Source organism: Equus quagga, unplaced genomic scaffold (genome assembly GCF_021613505.1).
Source record: "Equus quagga isolate Etosha38 unplaced genomic scaffold, UCLA_HA_Equagga_1.0 HiC_scaffold_288_RagTag, whole genome shotgun sequence".
In the NCBI taxonomy this organism is placed as follows: domain Eukaryota; kingdom Metazoa; phylum Chordata; class Mammalia; order Perissodactyla; family Equidae; genus Equus; species Equus quagga.
Window position 1 is genome coordinate 1 of NW_025793457.1, and position 16,488 is coordinate 16,488.

Below are 16,488 nucleotides of genomic sequence, written 5' to 3' on the forward strand. Positions count from 1 at the left end.
TAATGCTGCTATGAATATTCAAGTACAAGTTTTTTTGTCAACACGTGTTCAGTTCTCGGGCATATGCCTAGGAGTGGAATTGCTGAGTTTTATAGGAATTGCGTGTTGAAGTTTTTGAGGAAGTTCTGAACTGTTACACAAAGTGGCTGAACCATTTTACTTTCCCACTGACAATGCACGAGCGTCCCTAATTTCGCCAGTTGTTACCTCCCCCCCTTTTTGGTTATTGCCATCCTAGTGTGTGAGAAATGATATCTTATTATGGTTTTCATTAGTGTTTCTGTAATGATAAATGATGTTGAACATCTTTTCATATGCTTTTTGACATTTGTATATCTTCTTCGGAGAAATGTCTATTCAAGTTCTTTGACCGTTTTTAACTGGATTGTTTATGGTTTTGTTATTGAGTTGTAAGAGTTCTTTATATATACTGGATATATGATATGTAAATGTTTTCTCTCATTCTGTAGGTTGTCTTTTCACTTTTTTGATAATTTATTTTTTGATGCACCAACGTTTTTAAATGTGAGGAAGTTCAATTTATTTTTAATTTTGTCACTTGTGCTTTTGGTGTCATATCTAAAAATCCATGGCCAAATGTAAAGTCGTGAAGATTTATTCCTATGTTTTCTTTTAAGAGTATTGTGATTTTAGCCTTTATACTTAGGTTGTTGATCCATTTTGAAATAATTTTTGTATATGGTATCTATTAGGAGTCTGACTTTATTCTTTTGCCTGTGGCGATCCAGTTGTCTCAGCATCATTTGTTATTCCCCATTGAATGGTCTTGGCACTATTGTTGAAAATCAGTTCACCATAGATTTATGTGTTTATTTCTGGACTCAAGTTATATTCTGTTGGTCTATGTGTCTGTCCCTATGCCAGTACCATACTCTTTTGATTATTGTAGCTTTGTAGCAAGTTGAGAAACTGGGACATATGAGTCCTCCAACTTTGTTCTTTATTCATATTGTTTTAAGTATTCAAAACCCCTTACAATTCCATATAAATCTGAGGTTCTGCTTTTCCATTTATGCAAAAAGGCCATTGGAGTTTTGATAGCGATTGTGTTGAATCTGTAGATCACTTTGGGCAGTATTGCCATCTTAACAATATTAAGGCTTTAAATCCATGAACATGGGTTGTCTTTCCATTCATTTGTCTTCTTTAATTTATTTTAGCAATGTTTCGTAGTTTTCAATGTACAGGTCTTTGACCTCCTTGGTTAAGTTTATCCCAAGATATTTTATTCTTTTGGATGCTATTGTAAATGGAGTTGTTTTCTTAATTTCCTTTTGGATTGTTCTTGCTGATGTCTAGAAGCACAACTGATTTTTGCATGTTGATCTTGTATCCTGCAACTTTGCTAAATTTGTTTATGAGCTCTAATAGGTTTTTGTAGACTTTTTTTGAATATTCTATATATAGAATCATGTTATCTGCGAGTAGTTTTACTCCTTCCTTTGCAATTTGGATGCCTTTTATTTTTTGTCCTAATTGCTCTGGCTAGAACTTCCAGTACAATGTTGAATAGCAGTGGTAAAAATGGGCATCCTTGCCGTGTTCCTGATCTTAGCGGGGAAGCTTTCAGTCTTTCACTATCAATTATTATGTTAATTCTTGGTTTTTCATAAATATTCTTTATCATAATGAGAAAAATCCTTTTTTTTTTTACAGGTTGGCACCTGAGCTATCAACTGTTACCAATCTTCTTTTTTTTTCTGCATTTTCTCCCCACACCCCCCCGTACATAGTTGTATATTTTAGTTGTGGGTCCTTCTAGTTGTGACATGTGGGATGTTGCCTCAGCATGGCCTGATGAGCGGTACCATGTCCGCGCCCAGGATCTGACCCGTCCAAACCCTGGGCCGCCAAAGTGGAGCGCATGAACTTAACCACTCAGCCATGGCGCCAGCCCCCCAAAATCCCTTCTATTCATAGTTTGCTGAATGATTTTATCATGAAAGGTGTGGCATTTTGTCAAATGCTTTTCCTGCATCAATTGAGGCATTTTCCCTTCATTCTGTTAATGTGGCATATTTCATTGGTTTTCTTGTGTTGAACCACCCTTGTATTCCTGGATTGAGCCCCACTTGGTCATTGTATATACTTTTTTTGATGTGCTATTGCAGTTGGTTTGTTAGTATTTTGTTGGGGCATCTATTTATTTGCATCTATATTCATATGTGATATTGGTTTGTAGTTTTCTTGTGGTCTCTTTGTCTGGCTTTGGTATCAGGTTAGTAATGGCATCATAAAATGAATTAAGAAGTGTTCTTCTATTTTTTGAAAGACTTTGAGAAAGTTTGGTGTTAATTCTTCTTTAAATATTTGGTAGAAATCACCAGTGAAACCATCTGCTCCTAGACTTTTCTTTCTTGGGTGTTTTCTTTTTAATTGAGTTCATAATAATTTACAACATTTTGAAATTTCAGTTGTACATTATTACTTGTCTGTCACGATATAAGTGCTCTTCTTAACCCCCTGTGCATACCCCCCAACCCCCTGCCCCAGTAGCCACTGAACTGTTCTCTTTGTCCGTGTGTTAGTTTTTCTTCTACATAGGAGTGAAATCATATGGTGTTTATTTTTCTCTGTGTGGGTTATTTCATTTAACATGATACCCCCAGGTCCATCCACATTGTTGTGAATGGGATGATTTGGTCTTTTTTATGACTGAGTAGTATTGTAGTCTATCTATATACCACATTTTCTTTATCCAGTCATCAGTCCATGGGCGTTAGGGTTGCTTCCACATCGTAGCTATTGTGAATAATGCTGCAATGAACATAGGGGTGCATGAGTCTCCTTGAACTGTTGATTTCTAGTTCTTTGGATAAATGCCCAGTAGTGTGATAGCTGGTATTTCTATTTTTAGTTTTTTGAGAAATCTGCATACTGTTTACCACAGTGGCTGCATCAGTTTGCACTTCCACCAGCAGTGTAAGAGGGTTCCCTTTTCTCCACACCCTCTCCAACATTTGTTATTTTTTGTCTTGGTGATTATAGCCATTTTAGTGGGTGTAAGGTGATATCTTAGTGTAGTTTTGATTTGCATTTCCCTGATGATTAGTGATGTTCGTCTTTTCATGTCCCTGTTGGCCATCCATCTCTATATCTTCTTTGGGAAAATGTCTGTTCATATTCTCTGCCCATTTTTTGATCGGGTTGATTTTTTGTCGTTCAGTTGTGTGAGTTCTTTATATATTATGGAGATTAACCCTTTGTCAGCTATATTATTTGCAAATGTTTTCTCCCAATTGGTGGATTGTCTTTTGTTTTGATCCTGGTTTCCTTTGCCTTGCAGAAGCTCTTTAGTCTGATGAAGTCCCACTTGTTTATTTTTTCTCGTTTCCCTTGTCCAAGAAGACATGGTATTTGAAAAGATCCTTTTAAGATCGATGTCCAAGAGTGTACTACCTGTATTTTCTTACAGATGTTTTATGGTTTCAGGTCTTACCTTCAAGTCTTTGATCCATTTTGAGTTTATTTTTGTGTGTGGCTTAAGATAATGGTCTACTTTCATTCTTTTGCATGTGGCTGTCACGTTTTCCCAACACCATTTATTGAAGAGACCATCCTTTCTCCATTGTATGTTCTTAGCACCTTTGTCGAAGATTAGCTGTCTGTAGATGTGTGATTTTATTTCTTGGCTTTCAATTTTGTTCCATTGATCTGTGTGCCTGTTTTTGTACCAGTACCATACTATAGCTTTGTAGTACATTTTTTTAAGTCAATAAATTATTATTGAAGTAATTTCGCATGTTGTGAGTCCTTCCAGTCACCTTAATTCCTCCAAAGTTTGTCATAATCTTCAAGATAGCTCTTTTAAAAAGGAATTTTGTCCAGTCCATGGTTGTCATGTCAGTCAGTTCACAATTCTTTCAGTTGGGGTTCTTTGATCTCCACTTGAATAGGACATACTTTAAAAATTCTCCACCTGTTGGAGCTGGCCTGGTGGCTCAGTAGTTAAGTTCGCATATTCCACTTCAACGGCCCAGGGTTCGCCGGTTCAGCTCCTGGGTGAGGACATGGCACTGCTTGTCAAGCCATGCTGTGGTAGGCATCCCACATATAAAGTAGAGGAAAATGGGCATGGATGTTAGCTCAGGGCCAGTATTCCTTAGCAAAAAGAGGAGGATCGGCAGCAGATGTTAGCTTAGGGCTAATCTTCCTCAAAAAAAAAAAATTCTCCACCTGTAATCTTTAGGATCCAATTTTTTCAACCAATTTACTTTAGGGCCTAGGAGTTAAATTGTAGGAAGTTGACTGCTATTTTAGCAAATGATCTAAGATATATTATTCCTAATCATTTCTAATATTGAAAATTCTTGTTACATCCAATTTTTACTTATTAGCCTAGCAAAAAATGTTACAGGTCTCATTGTCACCGCTGCAATACGTGTACTGTGATGGAAGCATAATCTGTGTCTCAATATATATTGACACATTAACAATTTCTGGACATCATTAACAACAGTGCCCATTTTCATCTAGAGTGAGGTTTCTGTAGTACATTTTGAAGTCAGGGATTGTGATGCCTCCAGCTTTGTTCTTTTTTCTTGGGATTGCTGTAGCTATTCAGGGTCTTTTGTTGCCCCATATGAATTTTAGGATTCTTTGTTCTTTTTCTGTGGAGAATGTCATTGGGATTCTGATTGGGATTGTGTTGAGTCTCTAGATTGCTTTGGGTATTATGAACACTTTAACTGTGTTTATTCTTCTGATCCATGTGCATGGAGTATCTTTCCATTTCTTTATGTCATCATTTATTTCTTTCAACAATGTCTTGTAGTTTTCATTGCATAGGTCTTTCACATCTTTGGTTAAATTTCTTCCTGGATATTTTATTCTTTTTGTCATGATTGTAAATGGGATTGTATTCTTGAGTTCTCTTTCTGTTCATTATTATAGAAATGCAACTTATTTTTGTAAGTTGATTTTGTACCCTGAAACTTTACAGTAGTTGTTGATTATTTCTAATAGTTTTCTGATTGATTCTTCACGGTTTTCTATATATAAAATCATGTCAACTGAAAATAGAGAGTTTCACTTTTTCACTTCCTATTTGGATTACTTTTATTCCTTTTTCTTGCCTAATTTCTCTGGCTATTACCTCCAGGACAATGTCAAATAAGAATAGTGAGAGTGGGCACCCTTGTCTTGTTCCTGTTGTCTGAGGGATGGCGTTCAACTTTTCCCCATTGAGTATGATGTTGGCTGTGGGTTTGTCACATATGGCCTTTATTATGTTGAGGTACTTTCCTTTGGTCCCCATTTTGTTAAGAGTTTTTATCATAAATGGATGTTGGATCTTGTCACATGCTTTCTCTGTGTCTATTGAGAGGATCATGTGGTTTTTATTACTCATTTTGTTAATATGGTGTATCATGTTGATTGATTTATGGACATTGAACCATCCCTGTGTCCCTCATAGAAATCCCACTTGACCATGATGTATGATCTTTTTGATGTATTGCTCTAATCAGGGTGGCAATATTTTGTTGAAGATTTTTGCATCTATGTTCATCACTGAAATTGGCCTATAGTTTTCCTTTTTTGTGTTGTCCTTGTCAGGCTTTGGTATCAGGGTGATGTTGGCCTTGTAGAATGTGTCAGGAAGTGTTCCGTCTTCCCTAATTTTTTGGAATAGTTTACTAAGTATAGGTATTAAATCCTCTTTGAATGTTTGGTAGAATTCACCAGGGAAGCCTTCTGGTCCTTGACTTTTATTTTTTGGGAGATTTTTAATTACTGTTTCAGTGTCTTTACTTGTGGTTGGTCTATTCAGATTATCTATTTCTTATTGATTCAGCTTTTGGAGGTTGTGAGAGTCTAAGAATTTATCCGTTTCTTCTAGATTGTCTAATTTGTTGACATACAGCTTTTCATAGTGTTCTCTTATAATCATTTGTATTTCTCTGGTATGCATTGTAATTTTTCCTTTCTCTTTTCTAATTTTATTTATCTGAGCTTTCTCTCTTTTTTTCTTTTTAAGTCTGGCTTGAGGTTTGTCAATTTTGTTTATCTTCTCAAAGAGCCAGCTCTTTGTTTCATTGATCCTTTCTGTTGTCTTTTTTGTTTCACTTGCATTTATTTCTGCTCTGATTTTTATTATTTCCTTCCTGCTGCTGCCTTTGGGCTTTGTTTGTTCTTTTTCTAATTCGGTTAGGTGTAGTTTGAGATTTCTTATTTTGGATTTTTCTTATTTATTAAGGTGAGCCTGTATTGCAATGAATTTCCCTTTTAGGACTGCTTTTGCCACATCCCATATGAGTTGGTATGGTATGTTTTTGTTTTCATTTGTCTCCAGATATTTTCTGACTTCTCCTTTAATTTCTTCTATGATCCATTGGTTGTTCAGTAGCATGTTGTTTAGTCTCCACATATTTCCCTCTTTCTCAGCTTTTTTCTTGTAGTTAATTTCTAGTTTCTTATCATTGTCCTTGGAAAAGATGCTTGATAGAATGTCAATCTTCTTAAATTTATTGAGGCTTGCCTTGTTTCCCAACATATATTCTATCCTTGAGAATGTTCCATGTGCACTTGAGAAGAATGTGTATTCTGCTGTTTTTGGATGATGTGTTCTATATATATCTGTTAAGTCTATCTGGTCTAGTTTTTCATTTAATTCCACTGTTTCCTTGTTGGCTTTCTGTCTGGATGGTCTATCCATTGATGTGAGTGGAGTGTGAGGTCCCTTACTATTATTGTCTTGTTGTTAATATCTCCTTTTAGGTTTGTTAATAGTTGCTCTATGTTCTTTGGTGCTCCTGTGTTGAGTGCATATGTATTTCTAAGTGTTATGTCTTCTTGGTGGAGTGTCCCTTTGATCATTGTATACTGCTCCCCTTTGTCTCTCTTTACCTGTCTTATCTTAAAGTCTACTTTGTCTGATGTAAGTATGGCAACACCTGCTTTCTTTTATATGCCATTAGCTTGGAATATCATCTTCCATCCCTTCACTCTGAGCCTGTGTTTGTTGTTGGAGCTGAGATGTGTTTCCTGGAGCCAGCATATTGTTGGGTCTTGTTCTGTAATCCATCTTGCCATTCTGTGTCTTTTTATTGGAGAATTCAATCCATTTACATTTCGAGTGATTATTGATATATGAGGGCTTAATGCTGCCATTTTATTGCTTGTTTTCTGGTTCTCCTGCATTTCCGTTGTTTATCATCCCATGTATTTTAGACTACCAATTTGGTTAGGTAGTTTTTTATGCTGGATTTCTTAGTTTTCTCCTTATTTATTATTTGTGTCTCTGTTCTGCTTTTTTGTTTAGTAGTTACCTTGAGTTTTGTATGAAATATCTCGTTGATAGGATAGTCCGTTTTCTGATGACCTCTTATTTCCTTAGGCTAAGCTCATTCAGTTCCTTTCCTCTTCCCCTCCTACATTGTTTTTGTCACATTTTATTCTATCTGTCTAGTTTAAATGACAAGATTATCTTTGTTTTTGGTGTTTTCCTTCCCTTTATCTTTAATGTTTTACTTGAGTATTTGCTAATGTGTTCTAATGGATAGCTACAATTTTCTGATATTGTCTACCTGTTTATATTCTTACTCAGGGCTTTGTAGCCCCTTCTCTTTTTTCAAGTATGAGGGCCTTCTTGAGGATTTCTTGTCAGGGGGGTCTTGTGGCAATGAACTCCCTCAACTTTGTTTATCTGTGAAAGTTTTTATTTCTCCATCATATCTGAAGGATATTTTCACTGGATAGAGTATTCTCGGCTGAAAATTTCTGGTTTTCAAAGATTTGAATATATCATTCCACCCTCCCCTACCTTGTAAGGTTTCTGCTGAGAAATCCACTGAAAGACTAATAGGGGGTCCTTTGTAAGTTATTTTCTTCTGCAGTGCTGCCCTTAGTATTTTTTCTTTGTCATATATTGTTACCAGCTTTACTACTATATGCCTTGCAGTAGGCCTTTTTACATTTATATAGTTAGGAGATCTAGTGGCTTCTTTCATGTGAATTTCCATCTCCTTCTCCAGGTTTGGGAAGTTCTCTGTTGTTATTCTTTGAACAAGCTTTCTGTTCCATTCTCCTTCTTTTCTTCCTCTGAAATACCTATAATCCTTATGTTGCATTTCCTGATTAAGTTGGATATTTCTCAGAGACTTTCTTCATTTCTTCTCAGTCTTGGTTGTCTCTCCTCCTCCTTCTGAAGCATTTCTATATTTCTGTTTTCACTGTTACTGATTCTCTCCTCAATGATATCAGCTCTGCCGTTCAGGGAATCCACATTCTACTTTATCTCATCCATTGTGTTTTTCATCTTGAATATTTCTGTTTCATTCTTTTTTATAGTTTCAACCTCATTTGTGAAGTAGTTCTTGAACCCATTGAATTGTCTATCTGCATTCTCTTTTAACTCGTTCAGTTTTTTAATGATAGCTATTTGGAATTATCTGTCATTTAGGTTATAGATTTCTGTGTCTTCACGATTGATTTCTGGGTACTTGTCCTTTTCCTTTTGGTCTGGAGATTTAACATATTTCTTCATACTGCTAGATGCCATGAATTTGTGCTTCTGCATTTTGGTAGTATTTGATTGCTACTTCCACCTGTCGCCACTGGGTGGGGTTCAAGAGCTGCATATTCTGAACACACTGTGATCCATGGGACAGCTCCCAGGTGCTGGGCTGCGGTGCTGGGCCAGGGTGAGGGAAGCTTTCTTTCTCCTGGGTGAACTCGGGGACTTCTCACTCTCCCCTCGCTGTCAGCTCTCCTGCAGTATTGGCTTGATGAAGATACCCCACTGATAGCAGTCACCTCTGTGGGGGGCTTTCCCCCAGGCTGTGAGGCACCTCAGAGATCTATGGTGTTCCCACGGAGGGCCGCCACTCCCTCCCTGCTTTCCTCCCAGAGGCTGCACACAATTCCTGTGTCTCTGTCCTTCAGGGAGGAAGAGACACATTATCTTACCTCCTTCCACTACCTCGGTGGAGGCTCCAGCACCTCCACTTTCTGACATACGGCTGCATGGGTCTCTCAGACATCATTTCTGTTGTGTGGATGTCCTCTGTTGGAATATAAATGTTCTTTTCATTGTATCTTTGAGGGGAGAGCTTATGGGGAGAACTCACTCTGCCATGATGCTGACGTGACCCTGGTTGGTTTTGATTAGTGTTTCAGTCTCTTTACATGTTATAGTTCTTCTGTGAGAGGTCTTCTTTACCTAACCTCCTTTCACAAATGACTGAATCCCCTCACCAACTCTCACAAATACCTTTCTTTCCCTTATGAATGGCTTCCCTCCCTCATTTCTCCTTAGACTTTCTTTTCGTTACCTCCTATCATATAGTACTAATCTCTGTCATCTCAGCATTCCAAGTACTAACCTTCACCACCTCTTCTCTTAAAGCTGTTCCACCTCTAACCTCACCTTACTAACCCCCCTTACCTCACCACTCAAATGCCTTCCTCCATTATCTCCCTTCACAAAGACCTTTCCTTGTTCATTTCCCTTCACCAAGGCCTTCCCTTCTTTCATGATTGCCATCTCTGCCTCCTCTATCCTTATAATTGACTTCTCTCCTTCACCTCTCGCCTCAAAGGCCTCCTTCTCTCAAGTCCTCTCAAAGTAGGAATTTTCCTCTCCTCATATAGTATAGTCATCTGTCGTTTAATGATGGGGATGCATTCTGAGAAATGTGTCATTAGGCGGTTTTGTCTTGTGAACATCATAGAATATAGTTACATAACCTAGATGGTATAGCCTACTACACAACTAGGCTATCTGGTACTTATCTTATGGGACCACCGTCATATATGTGGTCCATCATTGACCAAAATGTCATTATGTGGTGCATGACTATATTAAACTCCTTCACCTGCTTTCTCAAAGAATTTCCCTCCTCTGCTTATGCTCACAAAGGCCATCCCTCTGTCACCTGACTTCACAAATGCCTGCTTTCTTTTACCCTCACAAATGCCTTCCCTCCCTCATCACCACTCCAAAAGTTCTTCTTAACCTTCAATCAAGGTCTTTTCGTTCTCCAATATCCCCACAATATCTTTCTTTTGCTCACCTTCTCTCCCTCACTCAGTAGCCTTTCTTCTTAATCTCGCAAAGCCCTTTCCTCCCCTCATTCAAGGTCTTCAATTTCTCACCTCCCTTTTAAAATGCCTTCATTCTCTTACCTCATGTTGTCTTTCTCTCTCTAACCTATCTTCACAAAGACCTTCCCTCCTCAGTCAAATTCCTTCCGTTTCCTCCTCATTTACCTACCCTCCTCCAGACCTTTACTCACCCTCCTCTCTGATGCCTATTTCAGCCCTCCAAAGCCTTCCCTTCTCCCCACTCATGAATTTCCTCTCCCTCATCCCCCAAAGGTACTCTCTCCTTCTTCCCCCAAAGTCTTTTTCCTCCTCCTTCTTTAATGGTCGTGCTGCCTCACTTTCCTGACTCAAAGTCTTTCCCATCTCCTCCTTCAAATCCTTCTTACCCCTTGCTCAAATCCTTTTCCTTTCCCCATAGCTTTCTCTCCTTAGCTCCAAGATGGCCTTCTCAAAACGGCATTCTCTACCTTACCTCCCATGGCCTGCCCTCCCTCCCGAGCCCCTCACAGTGATGTTCCATCTCCACATCTGCATAAAGGCCTTGGCTTTCCCACAGTCTTCCTCTTTCCCTCAAGCTCCAACCTCAAGCCTAAAGACAGTCTTCCATCCTCACCTCTAATCTCAGTGACTTCTCTCTCCCTGCCCTCCGCAGAGGCCTTCTATGACCACCCCCAACCAAGGTCCTCCCACAGGCAAAGGAGGAGGCAAAAATTTAGCAGAGGCATTGTAAGTAAAAGGAACAGAGACTGCTGTGTACTATGTCAGAACTGCATGGCTTTATAACTTTTTATGAGGGGTGAAATTCAAAGTTAAATAAAGTATATGTTAGGCATCCTTATACCAACTACTTTAATTAAGTTAGAATATATGATTTCTGCTTTATGGAAATATTTTAGGATACTTTTTAAATGATCGTTTATAAATCATATTACTTCAAATTATTCATACTTATTTTTCCTACTGTTCATCTAAAATACCAAAGTATTTCTGAATTAGTTTGCTGTCCTTATAAACGCTGGTTACAAATATGACTGAGAGCTTTACAAACAGTGCTTTTTCATTTTCTGAAAATGTAAGTTAAAAAACAAAACTATAAATTGTACATTATTTTTTCTTAGTCCATGAGTTCTTCGTTTTCTATTTCTATTTTGAGTAGAACTCTTACAAAAAAAGAATACTGTTATTCAGTGTGATTTCTTTATTTCCATGAAGACTTTTTCCAGTATAGATTTAACATATTTTCTCCTGAAATAATTCATGATTCATTCTTTGTACTGTCAGATTTCCCAGGTTCCTGGGAGGTAATATGTGACTGGATGGATTAAATATTATTTTACATTTAAAATAACTTAATATAATGAATTGTACTGTGTTATTGGTTAATTGTGTTCCCCCACCCTCGACAAAAAAAAATGTCGGAATTTTAATTCCCAGTACCTCAGAATGTGACCTTATTTGGAGATAAGGTCTTTATAGAGGTAATCAAATTAAAATGTGAGCCCAATCCAGTATGACTTGTTGGACACAGAGGTAGACGTTCATAGAGAAAAGACTAAATGCCACATTAATGACGTTTTGGTCAACAACATATTGCACGTACAGTGGTGGTCCCATAAGATTAGTGCCTTATAGCCTAGGTGTGTAGTAGGCTATAACACCTAGGTTTGTGTAAGTGCACTCTATGGTGTTCACATGACAAAATCGCCTAACAATGCATTTCTCAGAACGTATCTTTGTCATTAAACAACGCGTGACTGTATATGAATAGAAATAGGGAGAAAACAGTGGTCTTCAAGCCAAGGAGAGAGGCCTTCCCTCACAGCCCTCACAAGGAACAGACATCTTGATTTTGGACTTCTAACCTCCAGTACTGTGAGACAATAAATTTCTGTTGTTTTTAAGCCACCTAGTTTATGACACTTTGTTACAATGACTCTAGCAAAGTAATACACACTGAGAGGTAAAGTAATTTGGCCATGGCCCTGGAGTATTATGGTGAAAGGAGGGCACGTAATTCTAGAACTAAAATTCCCCTTCTCCTTCCTAGACAGACCCTTCCGAGTTCTCTTAGATTTAATGCCACCAAAGGGAATTGAGGTTGCTGGATGTGAGGTACCTCTGGGATATCTCCAGTTTGTATTGTCGTTTGGACTCCCAAACTGCATTGCTTCTCAGGTTGTATTTTTATGGAAGGCATGTAGACTAGTGGCATACAGGATGAGGAGACTAGGAGATTGGGGACTGGGAGTTTGATCCCAGCTTCTCCACCAATTCTCTGTAACCTATTGGATTAATTCTTATTGCACAGCGTTTAATGGGAGATTAAAAAAAAAAGGAGAAATAAAGATTGACTAATAGGTAATATTTTCAGAATGCTTTAGCTTCATGGACACAACCACGTGACTAGTTTCTGTATCATTATATTAGAATACTTCATTTATCCATTCTTCACGGGGAGTAAATGAGGCAGTGCACATAGATAGAGGATCTGGCTGCCTGCCATGCACCTCATTAAGCACGAGGCTTGCTCTTGCTTTAACCATGTGTGCATGTGGTATAGTTGGAGGAGTCCTGAATTACGAATTAGGAGACCCAAGTTGTCTTGATTCTGCCACTGACTTGCTTTGTGACCTTTGATGGGTCGCTTTACCTCTTTTACTCTTCAATTACCTTGTCTAAAAGTTGAGGAGATTTTGCTATGGGTGTTGCTTTTGCCTCAGTAGTTTGTGTAACACCTTCACAGCTCTTGGTTATCTTAATACTATCAGATCTTCCTCTTTTCCTTTAAGAAGTCTCACTTTTTTACATAAATATGTTTATTTTAAAAGGAAAGTGTAGCACAGTTATAAATGGAAAACTGGTCATATTTGTTATTAAGAGAATTATTTATAAAAATAAATATCCCACAAACAAAATACTGTTTTTAAAATTATAAACAATAAAAATAAATAATGAAAAACATGACAAAATATTTATTCATTTTACATTGTACTAAGCATGACTTCATTTAATCCTTATAATCCTTCAGAATATCCTTCAAAATCCATTTTGCAGATGAGTAAACTGAGGCAAAGAGAAGTTACTGACTTGGCCAAGTGTACCAACTAGTATGTGACAGAGCCAGGGTGCAAATTCAGGTCTGTTTGAGGCCAAGGCCCAGAAAGACTGCTGCATAGGGAGACCCTCAATTTACTACAGCCCCAGGAGAATCCTTCCAAGCTGATAACATTAGCCACTGTTCCCTTTCTGTCTTCTCACCCTTTAATCCAGTTCCTCATCTGAGAGACTTCACTGCATAGCAGGGCTGGCAACGTAGTTTGCAAAATGAAAATGCAACATCCCTACTTCAAAATTTCTTATGAACTTCAAGATGATAGAGCATTAAACCAAGCGTGGGGTCCTTCTCAGAGCTAGAAAGTAGATTGCACAGGTTGCATGCCCATGGTGCTCACAGCTTTGAGTTTAGTTTTTTTTTCCTTTGAAATGTGGTTAGATTTTCAGTCTTTTTTTGCAGCAGAGAAATTAAAAAATAAAAATTCTTTGTGACGGGGCAACCTAATTGGTTCTTTACTGTTTCTTGCTGCCATTTAAGGAAGCTGGCTCCTAATCTTTTGTTTGAGCATATTAATGAGTGTACAGATGCAAATTAGAGGCATAAAGGATGAAATTATTCTGCATATGAAAAGTGATGGGGAGGGGAAAGAGGCTAGAGCCTAACAGGGTGGAGAGGAAGATCTGAGAAGACCTGGGCACTGGCTGATGGGAGATTTTGGAGAGAGGAAAGGGCAGTTGCTCCCAGGGAGGAAAGAACAGGGTGGTTAAAAGGAATTCTATAAAGGTTTGCCATATGGTGAGTGATATCAACCTTGTTTGGTGTCATAATAGTTTTGATATGCCGGTCATAGATTTTTTTTCTACACTTTTAAAGTAAATAAATAGCAAAGATGAGATATATCCGTAAATATTCAAGTGTGTTTCACCTAAAATCAACTCATGTAATGCTGATGGTACTCATACCACACTTTGGGAAATACTACTCGTTAATTTGTAAGTAATTGTCTGTCAGAGTCGGCAAGAAACCAGTGGTATAGGGAGAACAGGTTAAACACTCTGGAGGCTTTTGGTTCAGGCTGCCACTGATGATACCTATCTGAGTAAATATTTAATTGCCTCCTCCATTTCAAATGCTCATTGAAAGGACAAAAAGATCTATGATGGTTGAAAACCCAGAGAACCCAGAAGAGTGCCATCTGCCATCAATATGCCAGAAATTTGGAGAGATATCAGAAAGATAGAATGAAGCCGGGCCAGACACTACTGAGAGAAGTTGCCGCAACCTGTGTTTCACCTCAGCCTAAGGCCAAGCCTGTCTGGGAGGGGCTGGAGGCTAGGGTACTCTGAGCTGGGGATCAGTCTCCATCCTGGAGAGACTCCAGAGAGCATACCATCTGGGGAAGATATCCTAGAGTGGAGACTCAGGCCACTGTGTGCTACTGCCAGCCAACACTTCCTTCAGATGGTGTGTTGAGTCCAGTGGCAACAGAGGCAGTCAGCTGGGGAAGGTGGGCACTGAGCGAACAAGTGGCAGTACAGAATATAGGTCCTGTTGAAGCTGCTTCCAACTGTAGCTTCTTTGCTGTATCATTTCCCTGGCAATATTAATCTCATTTTTTGTCCCCTGTGCTGGAAGCACTCTTCCAGGCCCTTTGTGTAGCCAGTTTCTTATTTTTTTTTTTAGCTTAAATATCGTCTCAAGAGAGGCCAGCCCCTATTTAAAGTAGGTCTCCTACCTTATGCTGCATTGGTATCCACTTACTTCATTGCATTCATTACAATTTGTAGTTATTAAATTTGTTCGTTTACTTCTTTTTTGTCTGTTTGCTCCACCATACTGTAAGCTCCATGAGGGGCAGGGATCTCATCTGATTTTTTCATTGATGTATCCCTAAAACCTAAAATATAGTAGACATTAAATAGATATTTGTTGAATGAGTAGGAGTTAGGAGAAAGCAAAAAGGACAAAATGGGTTATTTTTAATGTTGTCAAGACATGTAATATACAGTGAAGATAAAACTATAATGAGTGAACGTTTTTGCATAGTGTTGAAATATAAAACCAATGAACCAAAATCAATAGCTCTCTTACATATTAGCAGTAATCAGCTAGAAAATGTGGTGAAATAGATCATATTCCCCTAAGAACAAGATTAATATGGTATATGAGAATAAACATAATAAGAAAGATTCAAGAGCTGTATGAATGCAGCTATAAACCTTACACAGGGATGTAAAAGACACTTGAATGAGTGGAGAAACAAACCTATTCTTGGGTAATAAAATTTTATACTTATAAGTTCTTTCCAAATAAGTCTACATTTAACTGAATTCATGCCTAGCACACAATAAATGGTTTTTGAGTGAATGTTAAATAATTGAACGTAATTACAAAAAAAATATTATTAGGAGTTTTTGACTTGACAAGATAATTCTAAGGTTCATTTAAAAAATTATTCAGAGTTGAGAATAAAATTTTGATAATGAAGATTAATGAAAGGATTGCCAGATCAATTATTAAAACATATGACAATATGAGACAAATTTTAACGATGGTATTGGTGCACAAACAGGTAGATTAGTGAAACAGAATAGAAAGTCAAGAAACAGATCTATGACTATTAAGTACTTAGAATATGATGGTGATATTATAAGTAGGAAAGGATGGATTTAATAAATGGTATTAGGACAACTGAAAAAAAGTATCCCTACTTCATAACATACTCCAAAATATATCCCAAGTGGATTAAAGATTTAAATTTAAAAATGAAATTATGAAAGTGCTAGAAGGGAACATTAGAGTGTAGAGTGTCTTTCTAGACATGACCTGAAAGGCAGAAACAGTAAAGGAAGAGATTGATACAATTGATAACAAAAAACACTTTAAACTTTTGAACTTCCCAAAGTACCTTTAAAAATACAAAGGTAGCCAACTACCTTGAAAAATATTTTCAACATATGTGGCAGATTAACGGTTAAGTTCTCTACTATGCAACAAATGTATGAAAGACGTAAGCTCACTGATGACTAAAGGTGCAAATTAAAGCAAAAGAAACACCATTATTTTGGCCATTAAATTGGCAAACAACAACAACAAAAAGGCGAGGATGCACGAAAACTGGCAGTTGCCTGCACTGCTGGTAGGACCGTACCTTGGGAGAGCCTTGCTGGAGGGTTGTATGGCCAAGGTCACCCACCATTCCTTAAGAGTTTATCCTAAGGAATTTTTCATGAATATCTGCAGATATATAGTTCCAGTGATAATCAGTGCAGTGTTCTTCATTTTTTGTTTTTTTCTTTTATTTATTGAGGTATAATTGGCATGTAACGTTATATTAGTTTCAGGTGTATAGCGTAATGATTTGATAT

At 37.7% G+C, this 16,488-nt stretch overlaps 1 non-coding gene across 1 annotated transcript; it reads right to left on the minus strand.

Moving 5' to 3' along the window:
- Nucleotides 1-4,367: 4,367 nt before the first annotated feature.
- Nucleotides 4,368-4,506, minus strand: LOC124232161 (small nucleolar RNA SNORA1). Its single transcript, XR_006886785.1, has one exon. It is a non-coding gene; the product is annotated as a small nucleolar RNA SNORA1 (small nucleolar RNA).
- Between the last annotated feature and the right edge of the window lie 11,982 nt (nucleotides 4,507-16,488).